General features: G+C 39.7%; 1 long non-coding RNA gene across 1 annotated transcript in view; it reads left to right on the top strand.

Moving 5' to 3' along the window:
• The window catches only part of LOC120235015, a 33,408-nt gene extending 19,905 nt beyond the window's left edge, over positions 1 to 13,503 (top strand). The window contains exon 3 of the long non-coding RNA XR_005529274.1: positions 13,270 to 13,503. This is a non-coding gene — a long non-coding RNA (uncharacterized LOC120235015). The remainder of the gene's footprint in view (positions 1 to 13,269) is intronic.
• The last annotated feature ends 2,920 nt before the right edge of the window (positions 13,504 to 16,423 follow it).

Raw genomic sequence — 16,423 nt, 5'->3', positions numbered from 1 at the left:
TCTATCCCGACTTTCTCTAGGGTCTTTATTAAGAAGGGATGCTGTATCTTGTCAAATGTTTTTTCTGCATCTATCGACAGGATCATATAGTTTTTATTTTTTCTTTGGTTGATGTGATGTAATACATTGATTGATTTGCGAATGTTGAACCAGCCCTGTTACCCGGAATGAATCCCACTTGATCATGGTGGATAATTCTTTTTATGTACTGTTGCATTCGATTTGCAAGTATCTTGTTGAGGATTTTTGCATCTGTATTCATCAAGGGTATTGGCCTGTAGTTCTCTTTTTTTGCTGGGTCTCTGTCTGGCTTGGGAATCAGAGTGATGCTGGCTTCATAAAACAAGTCCAGAAGTTTTCCTTCGATTTCTACTTTTTGGAATAGCTTGAGAAGAATGGGTATTAACTCTGTTTTAAATGTCTGGTAGAATTCCCCAGGGAAGTCATCTGGCCCAGGGCTCTTATTTATTGGGAGATTTTTGATCACTGATTCGATTTCTTCACTAGTTATGGGTCTGTTCAGATTTTCTTTCTCTTCCTGTGTGAATTTTGGTAGTGAGTGTGTGTTTAGGAATTTGTCCATTTCTTCTAAGTTGTCCAGTTTGTTGGCAGATAATTTTTCATAGTATTCCCTGAGGATTGCTTGTATTTCTGAGGGATTGGTTGTGGTAAGTCTATTTTTGTTCATGATTTTGTCTCTTTGAGTGCTCTCTCTCTTCTTTTTGAGAAGCCTGGCTAGAGGTTTGTCAATTTTGTTTATTTTTTTCAAAAAACCAACTCTTGGTTTTATTGATCTGTTCAACTGTTTTTTTGGCTTCTATATTGTTTATTTCTGCCCTGATTTTTATTATTTCTCTTCTCCTGCTGGATCTCGGTGCTCTTGTTGCTCTCCCTCTAGTTCCTTTAGGTGAGCTGTTAGATTTTGCACTTACGCTTTTTCTAGGCCTGGAGTGCAATGTACTTTCAGGACTGCCTTTGCTACATCCCATAGAGTTTGGATTGTTGTATTTTCATTTTCATTTGTTTCCATATATCTGTAAATTTCTTCTCTAATTGCCCGATTGGCCCATTCTTTCTTTAGTAGGGTGTTCTTTAACCTCCATGTTTTTGGAGGTTTTCCAGACTTCTTCTTGTGATTGATTTCAAGTTTCTTAGCATTGTGATCTGAAAGTGTGCATGGTATGATCTCAATTGTTTTATATTTATTGAGGGCTGCTTTATGTCCCAGTATGTGATCTATCTTGGGGAATGTGCCATGCGCACTTGAGAAGAAAGTGAATTCCATGGCCTCAGGATGTAGAGTTCTAAATATATCTGTCAAATCCATCTGGTCCAATGTGTCCTTCAAGTCCATTGTTTCTTTGATGATTTTCTGTCTAGTTGTTCTATCCATTGCTGTAAGTGGAGTATTAAAGTCCCCTGCCTTTAGCACATTCTTATCCATAACATAGTTTCTGTGATTGTTTTATGTATTTAGGTGCTCCCGTATTCGGTGCATAGACATTTAGAATTGTTAGCTCTTCCTGATGGATAGATCCTGTAATTATTATGTAATGCCCTTCTTCATCCCTTGTTACTGCCTTTACTGTAAAGTCCAGTTTGTCTGATATAAGTATAGCTACTCCAGCTTTCTTTTGACTTCCAGTAGCATGATATATATTTCTCCATACCCTTACTTTCATTCTGATGATGTCCTCAGATCTAAAATGAGTTTCTTGTAGACAGCAAATAGATGGATTTTGTTTTTTTATCCATTCTGCTACCCTATGTCTTTTGATTGGAGCATTTAGCCCATTTACATTCAGTGTTATTATTGAAAAATATGGGTTTAGAGTTATTGTGTTCTTTGTAGGATTCATGCTTGTCGTGGTGTTTCTGGTACCTTGTGTTCCTTGCAACATTTACCTCAGAGAGTCCCCCTCAGGATTTTTGTAGGGCCGGGTTAGTGGTGACGAATTTCTTTCAACTTTTAAAAAAAATTTTCTCTCTCCTATTCTGAATGACAGGCTTGCTGGATAGAGGATTCTTGGGTGCATATTTTTTCTGTTCATCACACTGAAGATATCCTGCCATTCCTTTCTGGCCTGCCACGTTTCAGTAGATAGGTCTGTCACCACTCTGATAGGTTTACCTTTGTGTGTTAGGGCCCTTTTATCCCTAGCTGCTTTCAAAATTCTCTTTGTCCTTATCCTAGTGAAACTGGCAAAATATATGTCGTGCAGAATATTGATTCAAGCTACGTCTGAGGGGTGTTCTCTGTGCCTCTTGGATTTCAGTGTCTGTTCCCTTCCCCAGATTGGGGAAGTTGCTGCTAAAATTTGTTCAAGGACTCCTTCAGCGCCTTTCCCTCTCTTTTTTTCTTCTGGGAGTCCTATGATATGGATATGGTTCCATTTGATTTTATCACTGAGCTGTTGAACTCTCCTTTCGTGTTCCTGGATCAGTTTCTCTCTCTTTTTCTCAGTTTCCTCTTTTTCTATAATTGTGTCTTCTAATTCACCTATTCTCCTTTCTGCCTCTTCAATCCATTCATTGGAAGCCTCCATTTTATGTTTTGAGGAATTTGTCCATTAGTTCCAGATTGCTCATTTTACTGGTGAGTAATTGCTCATAATTCTTTTATTATTTCTTGTATTTTTGCAGTGTTCGTTGTGATCTCTTCTCTTTCATTCTTGATTTTATTCATTTGGGTCCTTTCCTTTTTCTTCTTGATCAAACTGGCTAGGGGTTTATAAATTTTGTTAATTCTTTCTAAGAACCAGCTCCTGGCTCCTGTTTCTTTGGTTTTGTAAGCATTGATTTTTGCTCTAATCTTTGTTATTTTGCATCTTCTGCTGGTTTGGGGTTTTGAGTTTCATTTGGTCTTCTTTTTCCAGTTCTTCAAGGTGTAAGGTTAGGTTGTGTATCTGAGACCTTTCTTCCTTCTTAGGTAGGCCTGAATTGCTATGTACTTCCCTCTTATGACTGCCTTTGCTGTGTCCCAGAGGTTTTGGGCTGTGGTGTTGTTATTTCATTGGCTTCCATAAACTTTTTAATTTCTTGGTTAGCACATTCATTAAGTAGGATGTTCTTTAGTCTTCAAGTATTTAACTTTCCAATTTTTTTTTCCTGTGGTTGAATTCAAGTTATATAGCATTGTGGTCTGAAAATATGCATGGTATGATCTTGAGGTTTTTGTACTTGTTGAGGGCTGGTTTGGGTCTCAGTATGTGATCTATTCTGGAGAATGTTCCATATGCACTCAAAAAGAATGTGTATTCTGCCTTAGGATGAAATGTTCTGAATATATTAAGTCCATCCAGTTCAATGTGTCATTCAAAGCCATTGTTTTCATGTTGATTTTCTGTTTAGATGATCTTTCCATTGTTTTAAGTGGTGTGTTGAAGTCCCCTACTATAATGGTATTATCAAGGGGTTTCTGTATGTTTGTGATTGATTTATATATTTGGGGACTTGCAACTTTGGAGGATAAATGTTTACAATTGTTAGGTTTTCTTGGTGGATAGACCCCTTAATTATGATATAATTCCCTTCTTCTTCTCTTGTTACAGTCTTTGTTTTAAAGTCTAGATTGTCTGGTATAGTTATTCTACTCTGGCTTTCTGTTGGCAACTATTAACATGATGGATGGTTCTCCATCTCCTTACTTTCAATCTGAAGGTGTTTTTAGGTCTAAAATGGGTCTCTTGTAACAGCATATAGATGGATCTTGTTTTCTTATCCATTCTGTTATCCTATTGTCTTTTGTTTGGAGCATGTAGTCCATTGACATTTAGAGTACTGAAAGATAGGAATTTATTGCCATTATGTTCCCTGTAGAGTTGGAGTTTCTTGTGGTGGTCTCTTATACTTTCTAGTCTTGGTTGCTTTTTTTTTTTTTTTTTTTGGTCTATTCTCCCCTCAGAGTCCCCCTTAAAATTGCTTGCAGGGCTGGTTTAGTGGTCACGAACTCATTTAGTTTCTGTTTATCTGAGAAAGTTTTTATCTCTCTTTCTATTTTGAATGACCACCTTGCTGGATAAAGAGTTCTTGACTACATATTTTTTTCCCTTTTCAGCACATTGAATATATCCTGCCACTCCTTTCTGGCCTGCCAAGTTTCTGTGGATAGGTCTGCTGTGAACCTGATCTCTCTTCCCTTATAGGTTAAGGATTTTTTTCTCTTGCTGTTTTCATGCTTCTTTCCTTGCCTGAGTATTTTGTGAATTTGATTATGATATGCCTTGTTGATGGTTGGTGTTTGTTGAATCTAATGGGTGTCCTCTGTGCTTCCTGGATTTTGAGGTGTCTTTACACAAGTTAGGAAAGTTTTCCACTACAATTTGCTCACATAACCCTTCTACGCCTTTTTCTCTCTCTTCATCTTATGGGACCCTTATGATTCGAGTATTATTCCTTTTTAATGAGTCACCGAGTTCTCTAATTCTTGTGTTATGCTCTTTTGCCTTAGTTTCCCTCTTTTTTCTGCTTCATTATTCTCTGTAAATTTGTCATCTTTATCGCTGATTCACTGTTCTACGTCATCCACCTTCGCCACTGTGGCATCCAATTTAGATTACAGCTCAGTTATAGCATTTTTAATCTTGTCCTGACTAGATTTTAATTCTTTTATCTCTGCAGAAATGGATTCTATACTTTTTTCAATCCCTGCTATTATTATTATCATGATTCTAAATTCTGGTTCAGACATCTTGCTTGTATCAGTGTTGTTTAAGTTCCTGGCTGTCATTTCTTCCTGTTGTTTTGGGGTGTATTCCTTCATTTTGTCATTTTTGAGGAAGGAAAAGTTAGTAAAATCAAAATATAAAAATAAAAAAAACTAAAAACCTAAAAACAACACAGGAATAATTAAATAAGTGATGCTTGCTCCTAAGTATGTTTTGGTCTGGTTTTTGAAAGAAGCTTGATAGAATGGGGAAAAAAGGGAAAGAAGAGGGGGAAAAAATGAAAATTAAAAAAATGAATATACTAAAATAGAATTTAAAAATTTACAAAAAAGTAAAAAATAGAAAAAAATTGAGTAAGAAAAAATTGAATAGATGGGCAGTAAACAGAATGAAATATGATTGAAACTACATCCGGTTTCCCCTAGAAGTCAAACTATGAAGTATTTTATAGTCCGTAAAGTAAGTAGGCTGAAAGATATGAGGTGTTCCTCTAGAGCACAGAGGCCCAGTTGGCTTGGGTTTGGTGTAGCGTCTCTGTTTTCCACTAGATAGCAATGCTTAGTTTCTTGGGGTGGATCATTGTGGTGTGTGTAGGTGGTGTGTGTAGGTGTGTATCTGCATGCATGGGATGGGTGACAATGGTATCACCCAGCTACCCAGTCTGTAGTATCAGAACTTTGTTCTCTCTGTGACCAGCAATTAAGCCACCCCTATTCTGTCCCTTGCTTCTGTCCACTCCCAGCTTCTACAGTCCCTGACTCAGCTTTCAGCCTGTTAGGTGGCACCTGCCTCTTGAGGTTTACCTCAGATGGGGCTGTGTTTCCAAACCTCTCATTTCTGAGGTCCCTGCAGCTTTGACCCACTCAGACCCTCTAGGGGAGGGTCTCCCTGCAGCTTTGACCCACTCAGACCCTCTAGGGGAGGGTCTCCCTGAACAATGTCCAGGTGCCTGCCCACCCCCTGGAGCATTCACATGACCGTGCTGCTACAGATGCTCAGAGACTGTGGCTAGGTGCCAGCCAACCCCAGAAAAATTCACGCGATTGTGTAGCAGTAGTGTTTCAGGGATTATGGTAAATCACAGCACACATCTGGCACCAGGCTTCACCCTTAACATTCTGTTCCAACACCACCAAATGTGGCTCTTCTCTGGCATCTGCTGGATTGTTTGCCTGTGGGGAGGCCACTGAGCCTCTACCACCTGTTCTCCCAGCAGGGAAGCCACCTCTTCCCATGTGGTCTGAGGACCCCTTGGACCTCCCTGTCTGCTCCTGGGGATTTACCCTTCCCACCACAACTATGCCGGGCATTAAGCTGTAGAGTTTCGGACTCTACACTCCCCTTTTTATAGCATCTTAATGGAAGTTAAACCCTCTCCTTTCTCCAATTTTTTTTCCAGTCTATTCTTTCTCTTTCTCTCCAGCTGCTTTCAGGGGGTTGGGGGGAGTGCTTTTCCTGTACCCCCCCATCTCTGTCCTCTCTACAGCAGCAAAAATGACTCCATACCTTCTGTGGCTTCTCTCTGCCCCAGTTCACCTCTCCACACTGCATACCTGCCAAGTTCTGTGGTTCAAGTTGTGTAGTGCAGGTTGTTGTGTTAATCCTCAAAGCAGTTTTCTAGGTGTGCAAGATGGTTTGGTGTTGATCTAGCTACATTTTAGGGATGAGAGAGGCAAAAAAAAAAAAAAAAGTTCCATGCTGCTCCACCATCTTGGCCCCTCCAGGAGATGTCTCTGAAGTGACATTCTTAAGGCTGCTGTGAACTCTGTAAGCAAGGTATCAAGCCAACATTTCCAACAGACTCCATTGGCTCCATAAAGTCAATCTTAATTCCTTAGAGATGTCTGGTCATATCTAAGTCTTTGCATGTCTCTCTCAAATATGACATTCCAATCAAAGCCTTGGTAATATAACCAAGGTTTCCAAATGGTGTCCTTTACAAGGAGAACAGGTTCTTATTGAACTTATGCACATATCTGTAATTGCCATGGAAGATAGAATACTCACTGATAGTTTCTAGATTCTGAAGAGTTCAGGTAGGGAAAAAAGTTAAACGTTTCAATTTGTTCACAAAGGAATATTTTATCCTCTTCAATTCATTCAGTCCTATGCTATTACTTTGTTCTCTTTGTGTTTTTAGCATTATTTCTGGAAATTCTTACCTGGTTTTGCTTTTAAAGATACCAAAAAGTATTTGACAAATGCCCTTTTTATGAACCTCCTTGAAGATGAAACACATTTTGCATGAGCGTCAGTACCATAACTATACAGGACAAAAAACTTAAAAATGGACATGGCTAAAGATCTGAGAGTTCATTATAATGCAGTTGATGAGGAAATCTGTTTATTTATGGTGTATTTCAATAATTAATGGCCATATACTAGGACATATTAAAACTTCAGGAATTTCATATATTTTCTACAACAGTTATAGTATTTACCCATAGAATACAATCTAAGGCTTATTGTTGGGTTGACAGTGCTTTCCAAGTAACTTAACATACCAAATAACCCTAAGTCACAAAGACTTCATTTACCATTTCAAATCTCAAGGGAGTCTGTTAAACACCTCAGAAAGTTTTAAACATATGCCTAAACAGGATTACAGATTGTTATAAATTTAGCAATTATCTACTTACCCAAGCTGGCAATAAGAGATTCTACAGAAGGTTATATATACAGTTGTTAGCAAAACTTATCTCCTTTAACATTGAGAAATTTCAGTTCTCTTACATAATCAAAGACCTGATAAAGACAAAACGTAGAAACTTTGTGGGGTTTTTTTTTGGCAGATAAAAAATTTTGTTTACATTTTTTAAAAGTTTACTTACGTTTGAGAGAGAGAGAGAGTGAGAGAGGGCACATGTTCAAAGAGGGGCAGGAAAGAAGAAGATCAAGAATCCCAAGCAGGCTCCATGGTGTCAGTGCAGAACCTGTTGTAGGACTCAGTCTCACAAATTGCGTGATCATGACCTAAGCTGAAGTTGGGCACTTAACCAACTGAGCCACCCAGGCCCCTTACGTTTTCTTATCAAGAGCAGACCAACAATCCAAGAAAATTTTGTCCTCTGAAGAGAGAGAAAAGCAGAATCTTATACCAATGTGCTTTTAAAATAAATTTTATTAATGTTTATTTTTGAGAGAGGAAGAGAGAGAATCCAAAGCAGGTTCCAGGTTCTAAGCTGTCAGAGCAGAGCCTGACATGATGCTCAAACTCAGAAACCATGAAATCATGACCTAAGCTGAAGTTGGGCCCTTAGCTGACTGAGCCACCCAGGTTCCCCTACATGAGTGTAGTTTTATTATTTTTTTAAAAAAATTTTTTGTATTTATTATATTTTGAGAGAGAGAAACCACATGGGCAGAGAAGGGACAGACGGGGGGAGAGAGGATCCAAAGCAAATTCCATACTGACAGAGAGTCCAATGTGGAGTTCAGCCTCACAGCAGAGAGCCCAATGAAGGGCTTGAACTCACCAACTGTGAGATCATGATCTGGGCCAAAGATGGGAGGCTTAACCAACTGAGCAATCCAGGGACCCCTACCAGTGTACTTTTAAAATCAATCCTTTTCAATCTTTATCTGTCCTGACCACACATAAAATTCTTCTTTAAAACTTTCTCTTCACAAACTTTCTACAACTTTCTTCTGCATTCAGATTTTGTCATAAGTCTTTTCTTTCCAAACAACCGGTTTCATTTTAGGACAAAATTATATTCCCATTCCTTATCTTTCTTCTTAAAAACATATCTTTTCTTATATATGGAAAAGATCTTTTCTTGCTTTCCTTATTTTCAGTCTTAATTACATTAGAATTTTCACTTGTAGAAGCCTTACTCTCCAGTGAAAATTGTGAACTCTTTTACATCAGAATTCTTTAGATCAGCAAATTTATAAATACATTTCACACTTTCTAAAAATGTTTTTCCATGCCACAATATTTCAGTTAAGCATAAAGTATGTTTACCAACAGACCCAAGTATCTCTGCAACAGGAAGCCAAAAGCAGATAAGCCTTATCTCATTTGCAAGACTTAGATAGCCAATGAATTTAACCCAGTTTTTCATCTAACCTAGCAAAACTTCAAATTTTCAGGTTACCAAAGATACTGAAAGCTAGCTTAAAAATTGCCGATGAGAACTTTGGCAGAATAAAAGTATATATTAAAATTTTTAAAAAATATTTCTGGGAGAGCATAAGCAGGGGGTGGGGGGTGGGGTGGGGAACAGAGAATGTGAAGGAGGCTCTGCCCTTGCAGGCTGACAGTGAACCCGGTGTGGAGCTCGAACTCAGGAACTGTGAGATTATGACCTGAGATGAAGTTGGGCACTCAACCAACTGAACCACTCAGGTGCTCCAGAATAAAAGTATATGTAATGTGAATAACTCTAAAGTCAGGTCTATATTAATTAAGCTAAATTAAATTAGCTTAAATAACCATTTTGTTGCACCTGGGTCCACTTAAGTCAATCAGTTTGTTCCCCATTGTCATTTTTTACCTGGGGCATCATTGGGGAAGTCTGAACTGGATGGTTCCAGTCCAGGGAGGGGTTCTCCTTGCTCCTTGATAGCGTAGGAGCAGAAGCTGATGGTGCTTGAGGCACAGAGGATGGTATAGGAACTGGTGATATAGGCTGCACCCATGGTGGTGCAGAAATGGGAGGAGGAGGAGGTGGAGGCAAAAGAGATGAGGTGCCACCACCAAGGCTGGAGGATGATAAAAGCCCAGAGGGCAGAGAAAGGGAACTCCCTGTTGTACAGCTCATCAGCTTAGACAGATGAGCAGGCACATTTTTTGACCACCAACAAAAAGTGAAACTAGGCAGTCCACATCATGCCAGAAAAGATTTAATATTCCTTAAGGTCCCCGTCCGGAGGTAGACTAATCACATACAATTGGGTCCAATTATCAAAGCTATTAACCCAAGAAATGAATGAGGGAGAAGTCCCCACATACAACAAGAGTAACCTGGACCTATTAGAAGAATGGACAGTGAGAAAACCAGCATCCCCTTCACTGGATAATCATCACTCAGTATGTCAGGAGAGGGTTTATTAGCTCGGTTAGTGGCCAAACATATTCTGCAAGAGGCCCTTAGGTCAGGGTCCTGATTTAAGGCCATGAAGTCCTCAGTCCATTTGCCCTGTTTCTTGTAGCAGAGATCTGATAAATGTATTCAAATTTAATGTCTCATTAATGGGTCATTTTCCCTCATCTCTTAACGAGTACTGAGGCCACGTAGTGTTATAGAAGATCAGTCTCTTCTTTCTTAAATCTTAAAATTTGAATTGTTTCCACTGGATTTAAGGGAATTCCAAGGGAGAGTCCATGGGGACTGAGAGAAGAAGGTCCATTAGCAAGGAAATCCCCTCTGTGACTTCGGGGTGGTGTCCCATGCTGGGTATGTCAGAGGTTCCTAGTGTCAAAGTGACTGAAAAGGACTATGGGCACAGCCTTACACTATAAGAGGGATGCCTGCATCCTGCCCCCCTCCCCCACTTCCCCATTGCATCCTAGGCTACAAATGGGTGGTAGTGAATGTACCAAAATCTCATGCCACGAAGAACCCACTATTTTGAACCTATGGAAAACGATAGAAAAATTTTACAAGGGGAAATTACCCAATGTTGTCATTTAAGTAGTTGGGAGGGGACACTGATGAAAAAACAGTAAAGACAGATATCCATCATGATGTAAGTAACATTCCAATACATGCAGTCTTTAAAGCTGACTTCCCTAGAAAATGGTCCCCAGTTTTTTTGTTTTTGTTTTTGAGAGAGGGATAGAGAGAGTGAAGCAGGCCCTGGACTGACAGCAGAGAACCTGATACAGGGCTTCAACACAGAAACTGAGATCATGACCTGAGTTGGTCAAATGCTTAACTAAGCCACCCGGGTGCCTCCTTCCCTGCCGACCCCCCCCCCCCCCCACCAACATTTGGTAGTGGTTGCAGCTAGTTCCAAGCAGAGCCCTGGCCAGAAGTCGCTAGACCAGGGATGTGGAAGGGATCACATTAGAACATGAGGAAGAAACCTAACCCGGAACTCTTAATATTGGCAGCTGTCCCAGTGACGCAAGCGGCTCTCCTGTGCCCAAGACAGACAGCTTTGTCAAAGGATAGGAATAAAGAGAAGGTGTTCAGTTTCTGGGTCTCATTATCATTATGGCCAGCATACTAGCTTCTAGTCAAAAGGTAGGCTTTCTCCTCCCCATAAAGCAGCCACAGGCTAGAGGATTGCAGCCTGAGCAATGGACATGAAAGTATTTCCGTAAGACCATATTCCTTGAAAAGCCCCTGAAATCAAAGTAAAAGAGGAAGAAATACTCACCAAGTTTAACTCAAGCTCATAGTACAGATGAGAAGACAGGCCCCATGTTGGGTGCCAAAATGATGTAGGGTCAGGAATCAATGATCAAGAAAGAATCCTGGAGACATTCTCAGTGCAATAAGGTATTATAGCCTGGGGATAAGACCCTTGGGCAGAAAGAACTTACTTTTGCTGTGTGAAACTGGTGGTTTTATGCTTAGTTGCTCAAGGGAGAGGGACGTGCAGGGAGTATTAGATCATAAATGTCTTTTTCAAATTTCTACTCATAAAAATACTTTTTAAAAAATATTTTTGAGAGAGGGAGGGAGGGAGAGAAGTCAGGGGATGGGCAGAGAGGGAGGGACAGAGTAGCTGAAGTGGGTTCCATGCTGACAGACAGCCTGATGTAGGGCTCAACCTCAAAAACCATGAGCTCATGACCCGAGCCAAAAGAAGTTGGATGCTTCACTGACTGAGTCACCTAGGCGCCCTCCAGTAAAACTACTTTTGCAAGATTTCTTTGGTGCTTATCGTTCAGTTTGATATTAACTATTGGTGAGATGTACTGGAAGTCATGAGACCCTTTAAGAACATAGCAGCCAGCACGTATTTGATCCTTATGAGAACTATGGAGGCTATAGGTCAGCCTTTGCAGCTAAAGGTGAATATATATATATTTTGCTTCTGTCCCTTATCAGTGAGGACACAGAAGATGGCCATATGCTGCAAGCCAAGGAGAGAGGCCTTGGGAGAAACCATGCTGTTGACACCTTGAGACTCCAGCACTGTCAGAAGTAAATACCTGTTGTTTAACTCCCTGCCCACCCCTCCCTCCAGTTTGTGGTACTTTATTATGGAAGCCCTAGCAGTGTTGAAATACAACACTTTCCACTATGAATTTTAGAGGTTTTGGACAGTGATCCTGCACCTAGGTTGCAGGTCAGGAAGGCTGAGCATCCTAAGCAGGTCAATGCTAGGTAACTGAAATATTGAAAAATATGCACAATCATCTGTGTGCTGGATTAGCATTATGCAGGGACTGTCAGAAGCCAATTTAGATGTTACTGTCAAATCTATTTATACATTCAGACTTGTTGGTTTTAAGATGCTTCATTTGCACCTACCACTTTATATTAAAAAAAAAAAAAAACCCTTGGCCCACTAAGGAAGGGCTCCTTTCTCCTGCCCATCACCTATCCATCCACTTGATGTCTAGTGTATTGGTTAAGATTCTTTCAGTTGCAATAGAGACCCATCTGATAAATTTGAAGGGATGAAATCTTTCTGGTAAAGTTCTGGTGCCACTCAGTGACTCTATAGTAGTGCCAATAACTAAACCTTGGGAGAAGCAGGCAAGAGCATATCTTACTTGTTCGTGGCAGGCACATCATGCCACTGAATTTATATTTGGTGCTGCCACCTACAACAATTGATTGATCTGCAGTACACTGTACCCCATTCTGTCTGAACTGTCACGCTCACTCCTGATGCCACATGTCAACAAGATATAGAGCATACATCTAGCACCTCACCGTGCCATTGCCTCATTGGTGGTGGGGAGGTACATAGTAGGGAAGCCAGTCAAGACCCAGTAGGAGAATGAGGCCCTCCACTTCAGGAGGGAGCTGTTTGGGTCAATCAAAAGCAATTCATCTCTACATTACTCCTGCAGTTTCTGTCATGTTGATGTTAAGGAGTTCTGAGATTTGTTTTGTTTTAAGTAGACTTCACACCCAGTGTGGAGCCCTATGCAGGACTTGAACCCAGGATGCTGAGATCAAGACCTGACCTGAGGGACACCTGGGTGACTCATTCAGTTAAGCATCTGACTCTTGATTTTGGCTCAGGTCATGGTCCCTATGTAGGGCTCTGCAATGATAGCATGGAGCCCACTTTGGATTCTCTCTCTCCTCTTCCACTCACACATACACTCTCTCAAAATAAACATTAAAAAGTAGAAGACCTGGGGCACATGGGTGGATCAGCATCCATCTCTTGGTTATACTGAGGTCATGATCTTACAGTTCGTGAATTTGAACCCTGCATCAGGGCTCTGCACTGACAGTGCAGAGTCTGCTTGGGATTCTCTGTCTCCCTCTCTCTCTCTGCCTCCCACTTGCTCTCTCTCTCTCCAAATGAATGAATAAACTTTATCTCAGCTCAGGTTTTTTTTTTTAAAGAATCGGATACTTACCCAACTGAGCCACTCAGGTGCCACAAGGAGTCCTGACTTCTTAAAGCACAGCCTCCTTTTGGATTTTGTCACACTCCTGGTTTTCTTTTCTCTACTCAGGTTTCTACATTCCTTCTGGGTCTCTTCCATCACCTCCACAGGACTACCCTCCTCGAGTCTACAGTCTAGGATAGTCCAGATGGTCACATTCTCCGAGCACGGCACTTCATTTTGTAGAATTTCTCAAATGAGGAAAGAAAAGCTATGCATGTTTTCTTCAAGGTCCCAGCTTTTATATGGTTTGGTGGGTTCATGGTTCTTATTTCAATGTTTCATTAAAAATAAACAAGTCAATGCAGGCATAGATCAATGATGAATGTTTCAATAGCTAATGATTATGATTTATATGATTCTGTGCACCTAATGGCCATTAAAAGGCTAATGAAAAAGATAGCTTAATAAAATCAGAAACAAAAGAGGAGACTTTACAAATGATACCATGGCAATAAAAGGATCATAAAAGTATGAACAATTACATCCAACAGATTGGACAACCTAGAGGAAAGCGATAATTCCTATGAACATATAAACTTCTGAGACTGAATCAAGAAGAAATAAAATATCAGAACAGACTGATTACTAGTAAGGAGAGTGAATCAGTAATTAAACTCTACAAGAAGCAAAAGTCTCATCCCACATGGCTTCACTGATGAGTTCTACCAAACATACAAAGAAAGGTTAATACCAATCTTTCTCAAACTTTTCCCAAAAACAGAGGAGGGAACAATTCCCAATTTATTTTTACAAGTTCAGCATTACCATGATACCAAAACTAGATATTGTACAACAAAAAATCATAGGCCAATATCTCTAATGAACATTGATGCAAAAATCCTCAACAACATATTAGCAAACCATATTCAACAATACATTAGAAGGATCATATACTATGATTTACTTCAGGGATGCAAAGATAACTCAATATCTGCTAATCAGTGTGATATACCACATTAATAAAATGAAAACAAAAGTCATCATCTCAGTATAGAAAAGAATTGGACACAATTCAACATCCATTTAATAAATTCTTAACATAGAAGGTCTAGAGGGAATGTACGTTACCATAACAAAGACTGTATATGACATGGCCACAGCTAACATCACACTCAGTGGTGAAAAGCTAAAAGGTTTTCTTCTAAGATTATGACAAGACAGAGATGCCCACTCTTGCCATTTTTATTCAACATAATGTTGGAAGTTCTAGCCAGAGGAATTAAGCAAGAAAAAGAAATAAAAGTCTTCCCAAATTGGAAAGTAAGAAGTAAAATGGTCACTATTTGCAGATAACATGATACTATAGAAAATCCTAAAGTCTGCACCAAAGAACTTAGAATAAGTGAATTCAGTCAAGTTGTGGGATAGAAAATCAATATATAGAAATCTATTTTATTAGCAGAAGAAGAAAACAATCTTTTACAACTGAATCAAGAAGAATAATATGTCTAGGAATAAATTAAAGCAAGGAGGTGAAACACCTATATACTGAAAACGGTAAGACACTGTTTAAAGAAGGTACATTCTGTGCTCATAAATTGGAAGAATACTGAAATATTCATCTTACCTATATTATGTATCTGATAAGGGTTAATATCCAAAATATATGAAGAACTCATACAACTCAATAGCAAACAAAAAACCCACAAAAAACAAACCAACTAGTTAAGAAATTAGCAAAGGATTTGAACAGATATTTTTCTAAAGAAGACATATAGCTGGCCAATAAGCACATGAAAAGATGATCAATGTCACCATCAGGGAATACAAATCAAAGCCCCAATGAGATATACCTATTAGAATAGCTAGTATTCAAAAGTCAAGAAATAACAAGTGTTGTTAAGGATGTGCAGAGAAGGAAACCCTTGTGCACTATTGGTAGACATGAAAGTTGGTGCAACCACCATGAAAATGATATGGAGGTTCCTCAACAAATTAAAAATTGAACTTACATATGACCTAGCAATTCTATTTTTGTGTTTTTACCTAGACAAAATGAAAAAAAAATTAGAGAAGATATATGCACTCCCATGTTTACTGCAGCATTATTTACAATACTCAGGATGTGGAAACAACATACATGTCCATCTATGAATGAATGGATTAAAAAAAATGTGGTGTCGTTCTGGTCCAAAATGGCGATGTAGGAAGACCCTAAACTCCAATCATCCACAGAACACCCCAAATTATACCTATTAATAGAACAGCTCCTCCTGAAGACAAATGGAGGACTGACTAAACAGCTATTAAGAATCTAAGAACAGCAAGAGGACATCAAGAGAGATGGAGACATGATAACCAAAGGAACCCCCACCCATGACACTGAATGGCAGTGTATTTGGGGGAATAGTACTGAGGGACCAGGAACAGATCCTTCTGTCCTTGGGCACAGGAAAAAAAAAAGCTGTGATATAAAAGAACAACTCGGATATAAAAGAGACAACACTAGAACTTTGTCAAGTGGCTCAGGAGCTTCAGGAATGTTTTCTAGGTCAGAGGGACTGGGAAACAACATGGCTTATGTTCCCACCCCACTCTAAAAGCCTACAGTGGAGCAGGGTCTGGACACCATAAACAGCTGGTTCAATAGTCACAGTGAACTTGGGACCTCAGCAAACCCAGGGCACACAAGCCCACACGAGCCTCATTTGTGCTGGGACACAGAAAAAGCTGTGGTTTAAAAGGGCCAAAGAGCTGCAGGATGCTTTCTCTCCCCCTCCCCACCTTTAAAGAAATGAGCAAGGTCTGACTCACAGTGAACTTAAGACTTCATTGAGCCCAGGATCTACAGTCCCACAGCAGCCCCTATGATGTGGGGGCACAGAAACTAAGCCACTTAAAAAAAAATTAAAAGTCCAGGGGTACCTGGGTGGCTCAGTTAAATGTCTGACACTTGATTTCAGCTCAGATTGTGATTTTACTGTTGTGAGACTGAGCTCCATGTTGGACTCCATGCTGACAGCATGGCCCTTGCTTCAGTCTCCTTCTCCCTTTGCCCCTCCCCCACTTGTGTGGCGCCTGTGTGCTCGCACGCGCTCTCTCTAATAAACATTAAAAAAAAATAAAAGTCTAAAATTTTTTCTTTTTAGAATTTGTCATGCTTTTGGGTTTTCCCCTCTTTTTTCTTATTTTTTTCCTTTATGACTTTTTTCGTCTTTCTGTAAAAAGCAACAGTTTAAAAGAGTAACTAGCATATGCAGCCACAGCTCCAGAGAAAGTC

Source organism: Hyaena hyaena, unplaced genomic scaffold, assembly GCF_003009895.1.
Source record: "Hyaena hyaena isolate Hyena2069 unplaced genomic scaffold, ASM300989v1 scaffold_120, whole genome shotgun sequence".
NCBI classification, from domain to species: domain Eukaryota; kingdom Metazoa; phylum Chordata; class Mammalia; order Carnivora; family Hyaenidae; genus Hyaena; species Hyaena hyaena.
This window is presented reverse-complemented; position numbering and strand designations above follow the sequence as displayed.